The following is a 14475-nucleotide window of genomic DNA, read 5'->3' on the forward strand; positions in this document are numbered from 1 at the left end:
TTCATCTTCTTTTCTTGAAAAGAAAATTGTAATATAGGTTGAGATTTGCAGTTGGTCTTTTGTCCAATACAATGGGGTGATGATTAAGGCTTGGGATCTTATGATCTCGTGTTCGAAACCTACTTGATGGGGGTTTTCCCGTAGTTGTGGATTTCCTGCTTGAAGGAGTTCCTGGGTGAGTTAGGCCTAGAGAGCCAAAATCAGTATAGACGATTGACGTCCCGTTTTAGAGAAACTCACTCGGGTATTGAGTAGTTATATTATCAATTTGTTATATAGAATTTATGGTGGCATCAAGCGGTGGTTTATGGTGATGGCAGCAGGGGAGGTAACAATAGCGCCGGTGATGGCAGTAGAGACAGTGCCGGATTTAGAAAAAAATTTCAGGGGACCTCACATTTTCTTTTAGCTAAGGATATTCTAATTTTGTAAACAACTTATAGTTAATGGATAAATCTAGTTCTTGAAGGTTGGAAGTCAGTGCAAATGATAGTTGACTGATTTTGAAAACATTTATATAGTTAATGTATCAATTTTGAAAGTAAACATGCGCGAGCATAGCCCACGTAAGTCTATTAGATGGCTTTAAATTGCTAAATATAAGACAAATATTAATTTTATAAAAATTTTGAAAACCTTAAATATTTATACTTTACCGTCAAAGTTGATGGGTAACCTTAGCTACCCCGAAACACTACCTAAATCCACCCCTGGGTAGAGGTGTCAATGGCCAGTAAGTGAATGTGTCTTTTGGCATTGTATAAATGTGAGTACATCCAAATCAACCACTTTAAAGTGTCGATGGTGATTGCTATGTATACAGGAGATGTATTCCAATGAAACAAAAAAATTATGGCAATGTAATAATTCAACACGGTGACTGACTTTCTATTTTCGTATTTTCAATTATCAGTATCGAGGAAGGGGTAATAATTGATATGTGCAGAATCCATGTTCCAAACATTTACATTTGCTGCTTTGGTTATCCTGTTGCATTGTTAAACAAAAACATCTTTGTTGAGGAGTAAATTGCTTTTGTGGGATACACCCTTGATGTTATAACCGTCCTTCCACCTTGCGCAAAGCTTTCCACGATTGAATGATCAACCAATAAATTCATGCTAAGGTTTTCTTCGTCTAGCACAGGAACACTGCTTCCATATATTATCTTAGTGACATCTGAAGCTGTTGATGATCTGCATACATATACATGTTAATATTCAATATTAACATGTTAGTTAGTTGCATATATGGTATTCAATATGACAAATTACAAACTTACTTGGATTGATCGGCACAGAAATGAGTGTAAGCAACCCCGTCAACACCTTTGGAAATATAGAAATATATAGGAGTTTGTTCAGTAAGTGATTTGTCTGCAAGAACCACTACGCCAAATGGTCCAAAAGCACCTCTTGAGGAGGCACCACCACTTGTGGTGCAATTGTAACCCATATCTGCCTCAAGTGATGTCTATATTACTTCTTTATCAAATTTAAATGTCGCTAATATATCTAACTGCGCAAATCAAATACTCCATTTTTAAGGATAACATTAATAATCTACTCGCGTGCAAATAATTTATACTCTACTATTTTAGAGTGGGCATCACCTGTGTAGCTAAGCCTACGCCGAGAGGCACAAGAGATCCTGGTTCAAGAACCACTTTCTTGAATACCATACTTTTGGACCTCAACTTCTCTACCTCTTTAATCGGCCATTGAAGAACATTTGTTCCGGTCTTTTTATCAAACACTACTTCTCTCGGTATGGTCTGCGTAACATAAATTACACAAGCAAGATACTATATGATTTAGGAAAATTGGATTTTAATAATCCCAACTTAATGCAGTTGTCTGATAATAATCCCAACTTTGAAAGTAGCTGTCACTGGTCCCAACTTTCACACTATTTATTTTCATTGGACCTCCGTTAAAAAAAAACTTAACGACGTTATGTTTTTTTCCAAATTTCAAACTGATATTTTAGGGCTTTTGATCGGAATGATAATACGAGTCGATTGATGTAAAACTTACTTCCAAACGGTGGTCCAAACGACTAAAGGAAGCTTCATTTTCGGTGTTTAAACTTTTAATTAACAAAAATCAAGCTGTTTGAAGCGTCGTTTCGAGTTAAGTTTTACATTAATCGACTCGTATTCTCATTTTGATCAAAAGCCCTAAAATATCAGTTTGAAATTTGGAAAAAAAACATAACGTCGTTAAGTTGGGACCAGTGACAGCTACTTTCAAAGTTGGAATTATTATCAGCCAACTGCATTAAGTTGAGATTATTAAAATCCAATTTTCTTAAATCATATAGTATCTTGCTTGTGTAATTTATGTTACGCAGACCATACCGAGAGAAGTAGTGTTTGATAAAAAGACCGGAACAAATGTTCTTCAATGGCCGATTAAAGAGGTAGAGAAGTTGAGGTCCAAAAGTATGGTATTCAAGAAAGTGGTTCTTGAACCAGGATCTCTTGGTAGAGAAGTTAATTTTTATTAACGGAGGTCCAATGAAAATAAATAGTGTGAAAGTTGGGACCAGTGACAGCTACTTTCAAAGTTGGAATTATTATCAGTCAACTGCATTAAGTTGAGATTATTAAAATCCAATTTTCCTATGATTCATGTATTACGATTTCCCAAATTGTATAAAGAGAGTGTCTTTAATTGTTTTATTAACTGTGTTTAATAAAACCGTGACTTATATCCAACGTATAAATTATTAGTGATAAATTTATATGACTATTGTTGACAAAGTCGAAAGGTTGTTTGATTTAACCTGAACCGAGGCCCATCCCTTCAAGATGTCTGCAACTTCACTATCCGTTTCTCCAATCCAACCCCAAAGAAGCCGTCTTTGCGTACTTTGATCGTAAAATGTTTTTGATGCATAGTATTTTCCATAATCAACTCGTAACCCGACACCCACATCTAAATCCGGATCATCAGGTGTCCATTTGCTATTAATCGGATCATACGTCCCTAGTGCATAGTAATCATGTTTATCATCATCCAAGCTAGATTTCAACACATGCTTAATGTCAGGTCCATTAACCGATGTGTCTAACCCATTTGACTCGGTTGTTGACACTGGATAAAAGTCAACACACTCCCACATTCCAGTACCCGGAACAGCATGCATTACCTCATCTAATAACTCATAGCTCGTGAAATTTGTTGTTTCGTAAACTAGTGTTATACCAGTTTTATTAACCTTTGAGCCTAATGCGACACGCCATTTTCCATTTGGTCCAAACCATGCTGTTGTTGGATCCCTAAAATCCTTAATGCCAATGCCGGGTGGAGGAGTCAAAACCGGGTTACTAGGATACTTGATCCAATCTAATAGGAGGGGATCCGATAAGTTGGCAGGGTATGCTAAGTTTTGGACTTGCAGTTCCTCATTAGTGTCCCCGGTGTAAAGCATAATGATCCTACCATCGGGGAGGATTGTAGCGGATCATGTCCAAAAGCCATTAATATCATACCATTGACCTCAAATCATAGCAAAAGGGAGATAAAACCAATTAACCAGGTCCTTTGAAACGGCACGCCTCCACGTGATGTTACCCCAAATTGCGGAATCAGGATTGTATTGGTAGAACAAATGGTACCAACCCATGTGATATAATGGACCTGAGTTACATTCGCTATCAGTACATCAATCATCGTGATTAATGCTGTCAAAATAAACTTAAACTATTCTTTATTGTTACTTTTGTAACAATACTATTACTAGAATAGTTAATTGTTGTTTGTGTGTTACTCTTTACAAATATTATATTTAATTCCAACGGACATACAAAAATGAAACCTAAGCGGCAAACGGTGAGAAAAAATTATCGTATAATGTGTTAAATATCTGTTAAATCAACACATGAAAAATAAATTCCATAAATTAAAAAAAAATGTAAAAGCATTCATAGTCGATTCTCTATCACCATCTGACTTTACTTCAAATGTTGTTCATCATCTAAAATATCATATATCTAATTCGGGGAAAATTAACATACAATCTAAAAAATTATACTAAATATGCGAATCAAATGATAAAGTTATGTATACTGGTAGTGTAATTACACTACTTGCATATAAAACTACACTATTTGATTCGCTCATTTAGCACTCTAATTCAATTTATATTTAATCTAAACTCTATGTAATTCATAATTTCTATTTTTATTTAATTAAATAAAATATTTCTTAATTGTTTTATGAGTCTTCAAAATATAATTAAAAGTTAGTCACCTAAACTTAGCATCATATTACGTGAATAGTTTAAATTTTCCTCTTGAATAAAACAGTGAGAGCACCCGTAGTGACAATTTTTTGAGGCGTTTTGACCTATAACGCAGGGGGCATACCGCCCCCCCCCCCCCCCTGTTTTCGGGTATTTTTAGGCGTTTTCCACATAACGCGAGATATGGGCTAAAAAATCAAAAATATATCCGTTACGCGAGAAATGGGTTTATGACTACACCCTATTTTTACAAAAAGTCATAACTCTGACTGGGCGTCACGTGACGCATAATACCAAGAGGTGAGTTTTTATGACCACTCGTGGTCTGATAGTAGATTATAGTGGATTATCTTAAACGGCAGTTCTCTCTTACATGTCGTAAACAAACAACTCCTTCACATAAACCCACTAATTTTGTATGACACGTGTTATAATATGATAGGCTATTTAATGTAAGAACACCTAGCCACATGATTCACGATGATTATACAAAATTTATCCACGTCATTTCTTATTCAAATAATGTCTCCATTTGATTTTGTACCATTAAATTTATGTGTAAAATCAACTTTAAGCAAGTAACCACATGCAATGATACACATTATTATCTACATATTCTAATAAAGTCAACTAACTGTAGACATGTGTCACTTTGTGATTAATACTCACAATTTCTTTTCTCCAAAACTAATATATGTAAAAAACCAGTAATTATTCACTTTTCTTTTACACTCCATCGATATTATATCTCTAGCATGATTAAATTATTCACTTATCCTTAAACTCAATTTATAATATATCTATACATTTTATAAAAATAAATATTTACATATTATACTACTATACATTGTTAGAATATATTTCACAACATGCTTGGTAAAATTCAAAAACTAACAACCGTGTTTGTTGAATATTGAAAAAATATAATTTTTAATGTTATCATTAACTTATTATACTACGTGTATTATTGAAGATTGTTATTTAAAAAAAAACAAAGAAAAACTCAAACATGCTTTCAATTTATGAAGTAATTTTTTAATCATTAAATTATAAATATATGCTTAAAAGTTAATCCTTTTTTTTTAAAATAAATCATTTATCTATTGGTTTTTTTTGTACACTGTCATATAAATTTATAAATTAAAAATATATGATTTAAATCTATCTATTTATTTTTTTCGGTTAATTTTGTAAACTATACATATATGTGTTAAATTGTAAGGATAGTATATATACCAATCACTTTCAAATATAATAAAGTTTATCATATTTAGTTTCTTGGGATTTTTTTTATCAATGAGTGTTTCGGGTTTTTTGTGAAACTTAAATTTGATTATTATGGGTTAAAAGCTGGTAAATAGATAGTTTGGTACAACTTAACTACATTTGGCTCAAATTTGTTACGGATAAAAAAGGGGTAATCTGAATATTTTTAAAAATTTGAGAATGCAAATAGGTTTATCGTCAAACTTGTTACGGGTTCAAAGTTTTGACTTGAAAATGTAAAACAAATAAAAGTTAGAAATTTAAATGTGATTGGGGTTCGAATTTATTTTTAAGGACATTTTTGGAAATAGTCAAAAGTTCGGGATTTTGCACATTGAATATTTTTCCTATGACTATTAAAATTTAAAAAATTGACAAACATTTCCGACATGCCACCTCCAGGCATATGAATACTTCTAACTTTTAGCAAATAAGAAACATTTGTGTCAGTATTAATTTTTTCTTCAATAGTGATCAGAATGTTGTATGTGAAGCATGTCGTACAAAATTATGCTAAAGTGAAACAAAACATTCACAAAATTGAACGGGTTAACATGTTATTTTTTTTATAATTGGCAAAGTCGAGAAGCCCCTCAAACTTATCAAAATCTTTTCCATAGTGTAGCTCAAAACTATTATTATATAAGAATCTTCGAAATTGGTTCATAACCAAATTTTTTTTCAATTATACATATATGATACCGAGAATAAATTTTTAATAGATTAAGTGTTCTTGGGTATGTTTTTATACATGCATTATATTTTTGATTAAGTTCATTTTTTTAAATCATTTGAGATATAAATAAAATCAATTTATTTTTATATTCGAAAACTGTGTATGGATTTAGTTAGTTAGTTTCTATACCTAATTAAATTTTTACATGAAACCCATTTGAGGTATTTTGATTATTGAGAGTTTTGCACTGTTATTTTGCAGACATATTGTTTGGACCAACAGTAACTATTAAGCAGATTCATGATGTAGCAGCTCAGGATGTTGTTAATGGAGCCATGGAAGGAGTTAATGGTATTTTTTTGTGTTTTTTTTTAAATTAGTTCAAATGAAATTGACAAACATATTTTTTTTCTTGATTTAGTGATTATTTCTTGATTTAGGGGTTTCTTCATAATTTTGTATATGGGTTTGTGGGTTTTGGGTTAAAGATTGGATTTTGAAAGTACCCTTTTGATTTTCTTGATCATAGTTGATAAGGTAAAGATGTGATTTTTCATGGTTGGATCGGTTGATTGATTAAACTCATGGTTGACTCGGTATTCAAAAATCCCGTGGTTTTGGATTTCTAATATTGTGTTGATATACAGAAAATATCAAGAAAATTCGGACACCATGAAGAACATTTGATGGCGGATTTATGATTTGAAGTTGTGGGTACATAAAGATGATTCAAAATGGCACAATATCTCAATCAAGCTATGGGTATTTCCATTCCTTGTATGTATATTAAATTTTTAGATTTGATTTAGGCCTTCAAAATGATAGTAAATTATTTTTTTTTTGTTTATATTGATTTTTATTATTAAGCATATGTTTAGGGGAGTAGAGCCTAAGGAATTGGCATTTTCTGGTGTTTTTGGCATTACTTTAGGAGTGTTCTCAATTGTCGGTTGGTTATTATCCATCTCTTTGGGTACTACACCCATGTGACTTTTGTTTTCATCACTATGACCACCAAGTCAAACAATGTCATGAAATTGATAATATTAAACTATTCATATAATACGTAAAGCAAAGGAAAAAAAAGCTTGAAAATATTAAAAAAATAATGAGTTCTGTACAGTTCGGATAATTCGGTTTTCGATTATTTAAGTTCGATTTCATCGTTTTCGGTTATAGATTCGGTTATTGCTCATCCCTAATACCCACAATAGGTCTGTATAACTCTTCACTTTTACTTCTTGAATTATATCACTAACATGTATAAATGGTGCATGGTTATTTTATTATCCTATTTATCCAATAAAGTTACTTTTGTGTCATATTATAATCTACTTTAACACATTAGAGCTGGTTTTTGGCACATATTATAAACTTTTTTTATAAACTTTTTTATTCAAAATACTTTTGACATCTAAAACCAGTTGTAAAAGACTACAAATTCAAATCCAAATTTTTTTTCTACTTCATAATTCCTGCTTCAAAGTTAAAACTTTTGTATTTCAATACTTTGCACCAAATAGGTATAAAATCCTATACCCAATACCTGAAACCATTTTTACCTTTTCAACTTTACTAAAACAAATTCTAAACTTTTTCAAATCAATAAGTCAACTATAAGACAAACCTATCATTTCGAATTCTTTCACAAAACATACATCCAACTCTTTTACCAACAAAGATAATTCTTCTCAAAGTGTCTTTTATTTATCTTTTAAAGTGTTTTATATTATAAAAATAGTCAACTACATAGACAAATAAACGGTTTCCAATATTTTCCGAACAACACTAATTAAACTCTCTTACCAATAAAAATAACAGATGTTACTTTCTTTCATATGACCTAAAATAAATCTTTTGTTCAAAACTATGGTACTTTTGAAAACCCATAGCTTTTCATGAAGAAAATGACGAGTCTAAAATCGTGTTTAGAATGAACATCACAACTAAAATAATAAATTTGTAATTACCTTTATTTTTATCTACCATCATGTTCTTTTTATTCTTTTTTTTAACAATCTAACTTTAACTGAATTTATTTTATATTAATTTGTGGAAGCATCTTCCCTCTGAGATTGCTAATAAGATTGATGACTATGATGGAATGCTACTGACATTTGTTAATCCCCATGGTCGTAATGGTGAACAATCAAAGTTGACATTGAGATATAATTTGCGAAAATGGGACAAATTCGTGAAAACACATTGAAAGAGATCACTAGCAGTGGTGTTTAAAAGGAATGTGGATATAAAAGTTTGTGTTGATAACAGTAGAAACAAGTTTTAATGGTTTGTTTTGATGTTTAGATGTTTTCTTTTGATACATGTTTCACTTTGTTGTTTTGAGTGTTGGTAATTTGTTTTAAAAACTTACATGCTAATCGATTGGATGTTTTAAAAAATTATTTCTAAACTTGATAGGAAATTTAAAATTAAGCACATAATAACATAAATTAACTCATTATGTTTACTTTATCCCATTCATATTTAAAGTTAAATATAATTTTCAAATTGTTAACCATACTAATTATGATGTAAGTTTGTAAATGATAATATCTTTGAAACTTTTTTATCACCCGATTCAAAGGTTAAAATGGATTGTTCGATGTGAAAAGTCTTTAAATACAAACAACATACTCTCTATAACAAGTTGTTTAGAAATTAGTAAATGAAAACTAGAGCCTATATCTCTTAACACAATATATTTTATTGAATTTTATGGTTATATGTGAAATTGATTTTTATAAATGTTACATATTTTATTATATATTGTTATTAATATGTTTAAGAAATTACATTTTCTCAACCTGTGTAGCACACTAGAATATAAGCTAGTTTGGACATATATAACTAAGGGTGGCAAACCCAACCCAAATGGATTGTTTTAGGTCAAGATGGATAAATTTTAAAAGTAAAATGAGTTAAGATGGATCATAAACATTCTTCAAGTGGGTCAGAATGGGTTGAAAATATACAAGTGAGTTTTATTTATAGGTTAAAATGGGTCAAAACAAAATATCTAAGTTATCCAAAATTTATCTAATTCAAAATACCCAAACTATCACGTGCGAAACAAAACTCATCCGAAACCCAAAAAACGATAACGAAACCAAAACCCCGAACCGACTAAAACGAAACTGAACCGAAATAGAAAAACAACCAAAACGAAACACCAAAAACCGAAATGAAACCGAAAACTGACCAAAACGAAACAAAAAAGCGAAATGCAACCGAAAAGCTAACCAAAACTAAACAAAAACACCGAATCGACCGAACCGAAACAAAACTGAATCGAAATAGAAAAACGAACAAAACGAAACAAAAAAAACCGATATGAAACCGAAAAGTTGACAAAATGAAACAAAAAAAGCGAAATGCAAATGAAAAGTTGACCAAAACAAAACAATAACACCGAACCGACCAAAACGAAACAAAAAAACCGAAACGAAACTGAACTGAAATAGAAAAACGACCAATACGAAACAAAAAAACAAAAATGAAACTGAACCGGAATAGAAAAACGACCAAAACGAAACAAAAAAAAACGAAATGCAACTGAAAAGCTGACCAAAACAAAACAAAAATACTGAACGACCAAAACGAAACAAAAAAAACCGAAACAAAACTGAACTGAAACAGAAAAACGACCGAAACGAAACTGAACTGAAATAGAAAAACGATCGAAACGAAACAAAAAAACTGAATTGAAACTGAAAAACTGACCAAAAGGAAACATAAAAAAAACTAAATGCAATTTAAAAATCGGATCAAAAACATCGAACCGACCAAAACGAAACGAAAAAACCGAAACGAAACTGAACTGAAATAGAAAAACGCCCAAAATGAAACAAAAAAACTAAAACGAAACTGAACCGGAATAAAAAAACGACCAAAACGAAACAAAAAAAAAGCGAAATATAACTGAAAAGCTGACCAAAACAAAACAAAAACGCTGAACCGACCAAAACGAGACAAAAAAACCGAAACGAAACTGAAATAGAAAAACGACCGAAACGAAACTGAACTGAACTGAAATAAAAAAACGACCGAAACGAAACAAAAAAACTGAATTGAAACTGAAAAACTGACCAAAAGGAAACATAAAAAAACTAAATGCAATTTAAAAACCGGATAAAAAACACCAAACCGACCAAAACGAAACAAAAAAACTGAAACGAAACGAAACCGAAATAGAAAACGACCAAAATGATACAAAAAAACCGATATGATACCGAAAAACTGACTAAAACGAAACAAAGAAAAGCGAAATGCAATCAAAAAGTTTACCAAAACGAAACAAAAATACTAAAACGTAACCGACTAAAATAAAACAAAATGAATCGAAACGAAATGAAACCGAAAAAACTTGCTAAAACAAAACAACACTGTTTGCGAAAAAACTGAGAAATCGAAACCGAAATCAATGAAACCGAGCAAATACCGAAACCGACCGAAATGAAAAGAAACAAAACCGAACCTGGAAAACTCGAACCTGGACCGGTACAAAACGGTTTTTTTTTAATGAACGAGGATGACGGGGGAAACATTTTAGTTATTTTACATTTTGCATTTTTTATTTATATTTTAAGTTATTATTTTTTAAATAGTTTTTTTGAATATTTTTTTGAGAAGTTTTTAAAACCCTTTGTATGTCAACCTTAATTTGGGTCAAGATGGGTTACTTTACCCATCTTGACTCATATCCATCCTAACCCTCTATTTTAAAAATCTATTCCGACCCCATACCCATCCTGACCCATCATCCAAATCTAACTCAAGGCACTCACATTTACACCTCTATATATAACAATATATATTTTGGACTTTTCTTTCTTAAGGCTAAGATGGGTACGTTAGGGTCTTTACAAATTACAAGCCACCCATTTTTCATCGATTTATATCCATAATTGCATGAATAAGTGGATATGTAATAATGTAACATAATAAGTTTCCTGTCTCAGGCCAATTGTTAATGAAATAAGTCTATTGGAAAAAATAATCAAGTTAATCTTACTTTTCCACAAATATTGGCAACACAAGAGTTGACCACATAATTTTTAAGATATTTAGTGCTAATTAAATGAAATAACCGCAATAATAATAATAATAATAATAATATAAAGGAAATTATACAAGGAAATGTAAAACATATATATAAGTTATACGAACTAATCAAATTAGTTAGAAAATTCGCAGTGTTCATAAAATTATAATTAATATGTTTGGAAAGTAAACATAATTAATAATAATGATAAATGAATATTAAATAAGTAATATTACAACTATTAATACGTATGAAAAAGAAAGAAATAATAAAATAATTTGAAATAGATAATCACAAGAGTAATACTTGGAGAGATGGAGTCATCTACATAAATCTTATCACATTACTTTCCTTCTCTGTGAAGAAAAAAAAAAGAGAAACTTTTTAAAAGTATATAAGAACATCCTAGATTATTACTCAAAGCATATTTCCAAACTTTCATAACACCTAAACGAATACCATTACCACCCATTTTATCATCTCCACTATTTACTAACTCCAAACCAAAATACCTTTCGGGCATGGCGGCACTTATAACGTACCTTCAAGATCACAAACCAAAGCCCTATACCAACAACTCTTGTTAATAAGCCTTTAAGTTAGTACTAATTATTTTCATAAATTAAGTCGAACAAACCAAAACAATTTCTGGCAAGATATAAACGGAAGGGGTTTCTTTTCTGGCAAAACTTGGTAATCTCGACCAAGTTATTGTACATTAGAAAGGTATTGAAATAAATAATTGCTCATGTTTTTTCTACATATATGATTACTTGTATATATATATATATATATTATATAATTAAATCCCCACTAAAATGAAACTACGATAAATTATTTTCAAGACCAAAAAGGAATAATGATGGAGTTGGGTAAACTTGATCAAATATATAAATAAAATTATTGAAAAATGATTCTAGTAAGGTGGTGGACTAGTGGGTATATCAATTACAACCTTACAAGTAATCTGTATGTAAAACTTTATTTCCATATAAATATTTTAAATCATAAATTACTTTGTGTGGAACTATTATTAAAATAAACTTTGTGTGTGGAATTATTATTAAAATAAACTTTAGATATCTCTGTTTAAAGAAACAAATGTATATACCTGTATATATATCTAAATCACTTTAAAAGGAGAAGTACAAGTTTTGTTTAATAGTTACAAACACAAATACATACATAAAAGTCAACCAAAAGTTTTTATAAAACAAAACGTGTAAGTAACTTCTCGTAAGCTAACTTTCATAAATATATTATACGAAAGTTTTATTATTTTAAAATAACACATAATCAAATATAAAACAATACTAATAATAACAATCATAAAATATCATTCTAATTGGAATTCAACTAAATATATAAATATATATATAGGTTGTCACAGATACTTGTAAACAAGTGGAATCAATTTCGGACAGTACAGTCAATAAAGGTGCGGATATCTTCCTTTACTATTTGCATAGTATAGGCTTTTTAACTTCATTCGTTAATCCTCTTGTACAAGTTATTATCTCATATCATATACTTTCGGACATTTGTCGGTCTCTATCAGTTTAACTATGAAAATGAATTTAGAAACCATATTATATGCTATATTATTTTAAATTAAATTGTACTCATTATCGCATTCCGGTATCCTGACACATTGAATTACGTCCGTTAGTATATTTAAGAATTATATATGTATATATTAATAGTTTTACCCCTGTACTCCGATACCCGAGCACGCCCCTACTTGTGGGGGTGACCACAAGCATGTCATTGCGGCATCGATGGCGTGGCACCGACTGTGACGGTGAGCCTAAATCACAGCGTCTCGCCTGTTTAATTTAAACTCTACGGAGTGCCGGTTATATATTTCGAGGCGTATGGATTGATCCTAGGATATTATTATTTTCTGGTGGATGGTTTGTATGTATGCCCATACACCATTGCACATAGGTTCTGGGCTAGCTACCCGGTTCCTCCTGTTCTGTTATACTATGTATCGGGCTTCATGGGTATTTCGTATAAAATAATAAGATTATTTAATTCTGTCAAGTAATTATAATTATGTTATTTATTATTATTATTAATCGCTCGTGGCATTCTGCTTCCTCGCATTTCTTTCTTTTCAGCAGGTTATCAGGGATGAAGGGACCGTGTGAAGAGAGATAAATAAATAAGATGGAAGCATACTATTAGTGTTTAATAATGTATGAAATAAATGACTAGAAAATAATTTTGTAACAAAGTTTAGTTGTTATATATTAAAGTGTGTATTGTTGTATCTGATTTTGTAATAGTGACACGTCAGCCCAGAGCCGAGCTGGGGTATTACATTAAATGTCTTGTTTAATTTATTTATTTGTTTTGAAGTATATTACTGTCACAAAATAATTGATTAAACAATTAGTAAGAAGTGCATACCGTTAGGATATATATAGAGAAATATATGCATCGATCAGCAAAAGTCAACGACCAGAAAGCATCAACCAAGTAAAAAAAAGGATTAGTGAAGAAGAATGAAAATATAAATGGAATTTTAATTGAGGAGCAAACTATATACACAATCTAATATTCAATCTCACACCGTTCTAAACGGCCGTTGTGACAAAAACTATTCAAACTTTGATCGTCTGAATATTATTCAGCCGCCGTTACAATCAACAATTTTCAAAGTTTGACTTTTTATTATCAAATTAGTCGTCTGAGTGTTTTGTGGGCGATTATTTTTATAACAATGTTTTTTTTCATGTCTACTTGTGAAGGAATTTCAACCGTCCACAATTATCACACGCTTCAGGTCTGAATCAAAGCCTCCCGTAGGTGGAAACCCAAACAACCCGGTAAATCCCCTAGGAAGGCACCGAGGCTCAAAGGCTAGAACAAGCGATCTCTCATAGGTGAAGCAACCGGGCTACCATCCTACCATTAAGCCAAAATGCCCGTGGACGACTATTTTATAGTGTAAAATCAGATGGGGTGATGTTACCACATGACCCTTTAATTAATTATCTTAAACTTTGATATTAATTACCATTCATCCAATTTTTTGGAGGTTGAAAATGAAAGCCAGTTCTTTGCCAAGAAAGCATAGCATTGGTCCAAGGATGCATCTCCTCACCGGAGAATGACATAATATTATTACTCTTCTCCAACACACTTTGTGACACCCCTCTAGACATGGGTTTCACCTGCGTTGACTTTTTGTTACCGGAGTTGTATAAATATGGACCATGTGGTTGACCATGTT

The 14475-nt window shown here is 31.1% G+C and overlaps 1 pseudogene across 1 annotated transcript; it reads right to left on the reverse strand.

Annotated features, from left to right (window-relative positions):
• Positions 1 to 824: 824 nt before the first annotated feature.
• On the reverse strand, positions 825 to 3655 carry LOC143620718 (beta-fructofuranosidase, soluble isoenzyme I-like; annotated as a pseudogene). Its single transcript, XR_013151384.1, has 4 exons — positions 2788 to 3655; positions 1613 to 1774; positions 1283 to 1518; positions 825 to 1196 (listed from the first exon to the last, which is right to left on the reverse strand). The product of XR_013151384.1 is annotated as a beta-fructofuranosidase, soluble isoenzyme I-like (transcript).
• Positions 3656 to 14475: the final 10820 nt, after the last annotated feature.

The sequence above is a fragment of the Bidens hawaiensis genome, unplaced genomic scaffold, assembly GCF_021521415.1.
Source record: "Bidens hawaiensis isolate Kalapana, Puna unplaced genomic scaffold, B.hawaiensis_p1.1 tig00002631_1, whole genome shotgun sequence".
Classification (NCBI taxonomy): Eukaryota; Viridiplantae; Streptophyta; class Magnoliopsida; order Asterales; family Asteraceae; genus Bidens; species Bidens hawaiensis.